The 7038-nt window shown below is 43.9% G+C and overlaps 1 long non-coding RNA gene across 1 annotated transcript; it reads right to left on the bottom strand.

Moving 5' to 3' along the window:
* Window positions 1-2413: 2413 nt before the first annotated feature.
* On the bottom strand, window positions 2414-4086 carry LOC138493304 (uncharacterized). Its single transcript, XR_011276364.1, has 4 exons — window positions 3987-4086; window positions 3778-3897; window positions 3575-3686; window positions 2414-3156 (listed from the first exon to the last, which is right to left on the bottom strand). It is a non-coding gene; the product is annotated as an uncharacterized lncRNA (long non-coding RNA).
* Window positions 4087-7038: the final 2952 nt, after the last annotated feature.

Here is a 7038-nt window from a genome sequence, read left to right as displayed (position 1 = left end):
CACACCGCAAGGAGTCCACATGAACTCTTGTGGAAAACAAGACACAACATACATGTTAAGGCATAAAGGACAAGGATATGGAGGCCCTGTCCCTTCGATACATTTGCAGCATCACACTGACCAAGCCTGAGCCACCTCAACAGAGTGCTGGACCCAAGATGCGAGGAAAGTTCATAAGGTATCCGAAAACCATAGTAGTGCTATTTGCGAGACCCGCGAGAAGCTGAAACTGCAAAGTGCTGCTTATCTGAAGTTGCTCATTGCTGCCGCCGACCTTCAATTCGTAGTGCAGGAGTGGCCAGATGTCCTCCCTCTTGTCCCCACGACTGAGGCCCAGGAACAACAGGATCTGCAGACCAACACTGGAACAGAATCCAGCTGGAACCAAAAATCTTCAGACCAATGGTACTGTTAAACTAAGGGGTTGCTTACCTCTTGTTGTGTAGCTTTGCTACCTCTCAGTTGAAACTTGTATTTGTTGCTTTTGCAGATTTGCTTGCAGCTTTGCCCCCCACAAGCTTCCCAGCTTGTGGCACTACAGTGATTTCATTTTCTACAAAGACTTCTAAAACATTTTGCAAGACTTTTTACTTAACTGCAAGAAGTGCTTCAGCTCACCTAGACTTTTATTCAATTAACATTGGCTGTCCTGGTTCCCTGGAAGACTCTTCTTACCTCTGACTTTGTGCTTTACCTTTCCCCCAGGAAAGCGTCAACTTACTTTGCATTGGAGGTTTCAAAAAGTACTTACCTGCTTAAGAATATTTGTTAAGCATTGATTTATTTCCTCATCTTTTTCTTTTGACACTCACCTCAGTATTGCTCTTAATGTGCCAGTGATATATCAATGTCCACAGTGTTGTAGTTGTTTAAGTCGCCTCAGGGTGTAGGAATTGTCTCTGTGCCATCCCCAATGGGTATCTACTGATTTATTGAAACTGAGAGTGTGTATTTTTGAAGGATATTATTGTGTTACATATATTGCTGCCTTGTTGCCCAGGACCTCCCTTGTTATGTTCATAATTTAGTTAACTTTGGGTCTCACCCTAGGTTACTAGGGGAATCCAGACGTGGACCCCTTGCTCACTATTCTTAGAGAAGCACAGCTACACCCTACTGATGAGGTTCAACCAGACCCAAACATGTGTCTGGGGTTGCTGTTGGTACTCTTGTTCAGAGGAGAATTGCCTAGCATTTTGGTGCTGGACTGCCCCACGGTAGGACAAAGACTGATATGTTTCGGATATTTCTCCTCTGTGAAAGATAGTGAGCTAAATATTCTGGGTAAGGCTCTTGTAACCAGGACTCATGTCTGGCAGAGAGTCTCCCAGGACCCCCATTGTTATTTTCTTAGGTGAGATACTGGGCAGGTGTAAGAATCAGAGGGCATCTGTCTTGCAGGCACAACTGCAGAGGTTGAGGCTTTGGTTCTGGACTCTGGTGATGCAGTGTCAGCAGATGCAGTGGCCTCGTCTTGTGCCTGCATGTTGTTGGCACTTGGGTGGGTGGGCTGGTCCTCTGACTCCTGAGCAGTGGTGGGAGGTGACTCTATGGTCCTGTATCCTTTGCTGGTGGCAAGATCATGGCAGGTGTGCCAGTGCCCCCAGAGGTCGCAGAAGCAGTGCCCTTGGACAGAGGTGTTTTCGGTATCTTATGAGCACCCGCCTTCCTGGAGTGCGGCATGTCTTGTGGCCCTTTTGCCACTTCCCAGGGCAGGTGTGCCCTTCATGGGGTCCTGCTTGTCTTGTGTGTCTGTTAGGAGACAGGACATAGTGCATCAATACCTTGATGGACTTTAGCAAGGCGCATTCTCATGTAGTTTTCAAGTATGATAATGTCCTGTCTTGATGGCTGTGTGTTCAGTTCTTGAATGTGTACCTTGCTTGGACTGCAGTTGTTCAAGGTCACATGTGCCGCTCAAATGTTGCTTCTGTATCCTTTTGTATTGTCAGCTCAGGAATGCCCTGCTAGCTATGTCGGTGTGATTGCAACATTTGGTGGGACACAATCTTCATGGCGGCCTTGCAGCTACTGGTCTGTTGCACTAGTTGTTAGTTTGAGACACATATCTAGTGGTGTTGGTTGATTGCCATAGGTTATGTGTGTGGCAGCAGTTTGACTGAGGTGTATGTACATGGGTGCTTGGCATGATAGCAAGGGGTGGTGGCAATGTGACATGCAATTGGGTGACTGTCCATGATACTTGCTGTTCCATGGTAGTCCACATATAACAAAGGATGTTCCCGTATGGCTGAAGTTTATAAAATGATTTAGAAAACTATCAGTGCATATTCAACTGATAGCTGAAACAGAACAAATCATTCAGTTTAACATATGCATTTATCTCACCAGTCATACTAAACCTCAGTTGTGCCTATTGTTGGTGGAACATGACATAAAAAAAAAAAATATATGAAGAAAAAGTATATACATATTTATTTATAAGAGTACACAGGAATATAGCCACTTGTGGAAGATTGCCACACGTAGGTAAACATACATTAACAAATCTTCAAATATATACAAAATACATTCAGTTTTATTAGAAAAGGAAAAAAGGGCAGAGGGGAGAGGGATAAGTAGAGAAGAAGAGAACAACAGAAACAAAAAAGTTAACAGAAACGCTTAGTCTGATAGACGTCTTTATCTATTCAAGTTTAACAAACAACACTTGTGCTGATAGACATTTTTATCTATCCAAGGAATTATTTGAACTGAGTTGGACAAAAGGCAGACTTTAACTGACTGGCCCTTGATAAATGCAGGGTATAATTTGTAAATTTGGTTATAACAAAAGGTAACAATTAAATGGAAACCTTTTTCATGCTAAAACTCAGAAGAGCTAACTGAAAAATTAGGCAACAAACAGGGAAACTGTGCATTACGCCTGACTCAGGCAGAAAAAGCAAAAAACAAGAGAGTTGTACAACAGACTAAAGCTGATGTACACAATTGCTTTTAATAGGACAAACACAGAGGTTGTACCACAGGCTGAAATGATGTACTACACCTTCTGCTGATAAGCGTGAGCAAGCACGTCCTTTGGTCACAGGTGCATGAGCACCTATGCCTGGGGCGTGGCAAGATTGGCGTTTCGGTGGTGTATAGACAGATAAAGATCACCTTCTTCAGGAAATTCGATCCTAAATTCAGCCCCTACAAAAAACAATCAAATGTCATCCCATCATGTTGTGTTATCTTGAAAACATTTTTGGATTCAATGTGAGGTATTAGCACAAAAAGGTGATTTAGGAGCACCAACAAATGGTAAGAAACACCAGGCAACCACCCCTTTAGGTTGGCAAGTGGACCCCAGACAGCTCGCTCCCATTTATCATAGCCACAGGAAAGGTAAAAGTAAAGCCCCCTAGTTATGCCAAGCTTATAAACAAGGTGCAAAAGAAATACACAATACCAGAGCAAAAACACCAATAAATTAATGAAAAATATAGAATAGAAAGATATATTAATAATGAAAATAAATATAGAAATATACATGAATGTGAACAGAAGTGAAAACACCCATATTTAGTGATTTAAGAAGATCACCCTAAAAGACATGCTGAGTCCATACCTAAAGCGCTACTATCGATGCCTCCTAGACAGGCGTTCTGGAATCATGGAACAAAACACCCCAAACGGTGCACTCAAGTATATGGGGACGCCTCTGAGGTATGGAGACACATCTATGGTGAAATGAATGTCATAAGGGAGTTACAAACATTTATTAATTAATTATGGGTGTCAAAAGATAAAAATTCACTAATTTAAACGAACCTGCTGGCAGCAGGACAGGCATGTGGGAGGGGGCGCCGTCAAAGTCTGGCACTAATTAGGCAAAGAGTAGAGTGTTTCAAAAGCCGACGAAGCCGTCTGCGTGCACGGTCTTTACAATTGCTGGGTAAACAAATAAAAAAGACCTGTCATGATCGGAAGGCACAGAGCACCGTGAGCTATAAGGCAGCAACAGATACATCAGTGCTTACCTTCAGCTCGCCTCGAGGGGGAAGTCCATATTGATCTGAGTGTGCATCCAAGTTGGAGCCTTCAGAACCAAGTGAAATGTTTGAACTTCCGGGGGCGTAGCTATTTCCACATTTAAGGTGCATAGAAAGAGGACTGGAGTTATTACTCTCCGAGTGGTTCAATGCACACACAGGCTGCTCCAGAATGCAACGAGGCATAATAGGTTACGTCACTAGCAAATCCTGAATAATGTCAGGAAGAAGAGAGAACAAACCAATCACAGAAAATAAATCCTGTTTGTATAATCAATATAAAGAATAAAATAATGCCAAAAAGAAGAACGGACCAGCAATACTTCATGGATCATCCTGAAAAAAGTCGCATTTAGCAGGCAGGAGAACTCTCCTTGCGCTATAATGCATTCAAAATAGCCCCAAAGCAAACACGAATAAAAGTGTATGGGGCATAAAAAATCATTGGAAGAGGTGGGTTAGAAAAGAAAGACAGTCTAACCAATGGTTAGCACCACGCTGGGGATGCTTCTTTGAGGCCGTGTTCAATTGTGTCCAGCGCAAAAATCCAGCGTGCCTCTTTATTAGCCAGTGCTTGAAGTGGGTTAGAGGCATTCTTGACCACATCAATCACGCACCAACGTAGGTCTTCAGTTGTGTGGCAATATTCCATAAAATGGCTAACAAGGGGTGAGTTGATGGCTTTACAGTGGATCCTGGAGCAATGCTCCGTGATACGTGTATGGACCAGCCGTGTTGTTTTGTCAATGTACTTAAGCCCACGGGGGCACTCAATGCAATAAATCACCCATGGTGTCTTGCAGTTTGAGTGATGACGATTTTCCCAAGTTTTGCCATGTAAGGGGAACACTTTTATTTTAACAGCAAATTTACAGATTGAACAGGTACCACAGGGAAAGTGCCCCATCAGTGGATGTAGATCCCAGCTTGATGTGGTAAATATTGAGGATTTGCTTTGGGTGGAGGCATGGACCAATTGGTCCTTTAGGTTCTTCTGTCTTTTCATAGCAAATATCGGCAGTGGTTCTTCCGGTAAAGAGAGTTGCACCACAGACCAATGTTTTTTGATGTTTTTTTTAATTAGAAAAGTGTGTGGGCTATAGGTAAGGGCACACACTAGTTTATCGTGTGATGCCACATCCTTAGGTTGTAGCAGGATGTCATGGGGGTAAATCTTGCCTGTTTGTATGAATTTGTAACCAGTTTTTTAGGGTAACCACGCTGCTGAAATTTGGTGGTAAGGATCCGTGCATGGTAATCATAGTCCGAAATGGAGGTGCAGTTTCTCCTTAATCTCAAAAATTGAGAATACGGCGGATTTTCTTTTTGTGTACGTGGATGATAGCTGTCAAAATGCAATAGTGTATTGCGATCTGTAGGTTTTGTGAATAATGGAAATACCAGTTTGTTAATGTGGTGCTGGATTAAGAGATCAAGGAAAGGAATTTGCATGTTACTCTTGGAAAGTGTAAATTTAATGGTATGGTGACATCATAACAAAAAAGGCATTAAGGTCGTCAGTGGTCCCGGGCCAGATGAAAATAATATCATCTATGTATCGCCTCCAGTTCTCAATGTGCTGGCGAAAAGGGTTTAGGTCTGAAAAAATGAATTTGGTTTTGAAATCGGCCATAAAAATAATGGCCAGGTAGGGGCAAATGCTGCCCCTATGGCTGTCCCTTGGGTTTGTTCATAGAACTGGTCCTGGTATTTGAAGTAATTCTTGGTAAGTGCCAAAGAGACCAGTTCCATGGTGAATTCAACCAGGGCTTTATTGCACAATGAGGAGAGCGTTAGATTTGCACGAATAGATTCCATGGCCTCATCATGAGGAATATTTGTGTAAAGCGCTATGATGCCAAGCGTGACCAGAAGACTGGTAGTGGGGTCAAAAGACTTCCCTTTCGAACAGCGATATAACCGAAGTTCTGTCCCTAAGGTATGACGCTGTTTGTTGACTGATTGGTTTAAGATATTTGTCAATGAATTGACAAATTGGTGCGAGGATGGTGCCACAGCCTGCTAGTATGGGTCTGCCTGGTAGTTTCACTGCATCCTTATGTATTTTGGGAATCACGTAGAATTTAGGGATGGAACAATTAGGTTTATTGAGAAACTGGGCTTCTTTTTGAGTGATCCAAGAACGTTAAAGAGTATAGTCCGTAATCTCAAGGATGGCCTTCTGAATGTCTTTAGCGGTATCTTTGCGGAGGGGGCCATATCTTCCAGGCACATAAAGAAGTTCTGAAACCATAGTGTGGTATTGCACCTGATTGAGGACTACTATGCCCCCACCCTTATCCGCAGGCTTTATGACAATGGCCCTCATTACGACCCTGGCGGAAAGTAACTGACATGACCGCCATAGCGTAAATAGCGTTTCCGCCATTGCACGATGGAGTAAAGTGCGGCTAATTCTGACCCATCGGGCACGAGCATTACGCCATGGCGGAAGTGCAAAGTCAGCGATGGCGGAAATGACCCCAAAACGCCCCTTACCGCCGTCATACGCCGCCCTAGGTGCAATTCCGCCACCCATCTTAGCGGTCACCGTAATGAGCGGTCAGCGCAAATTACGGTCACCGTAAATATACGGAAACGGAAGTAAAAATATGGGGCCGTACACCTATAAAATCTGAATCCCAACACAACCATTAAAAATCCGACCCTGACACACATCCCAACCCGTTAGCCACCCCAGTCAAAAAAATAAATATGGGAAAAGTTGCTAAAAAAGCGTGCTATCGCAAGCGGCAGGTCCACTTCTCCCATGAGGAACTCACCGTGCTCACAGAGACCCTCCAGGAGAATGCTGCCGTCGTCTTCTCGGTGCAAATGACCAGGACGGCACTTGCGAACAAGAAGGCCATATGGGCCCTGGTGGCACAGCGGGTAAGTGCGGTGGGGACCGCACCCCGCAACCCACAGCAATGCAGAAAGTGATGGGACGACTTGCGGATACGCGTCCGGAGCATACTTTCTGCCAACCGAAACATTGCCACAGCTACCGGGGGAGGATCGGAATCACCCATCAAGTTGA

Source organism: Ambystoma mexicanum, chromosome 10, assembly GCF_040938575.1.
Source record: "Ambystoma mexicanum isolate Mex_15411 chromosome 10, UKY_AmexF1_1, whole genome shotgun sequence".
NCBI classification, from domain to species: domain Eukaryota; kingdom Metazoa; phylum Chordata; class Amphibia; order Caudata; family Ambystomatidae; genus Ambystoma; species Ambystoma mexicanum.
Note: the sequence above shows the minus strand (reverse complement) of the source record. Positions and strands in the feature narration are given on the sequence as shown.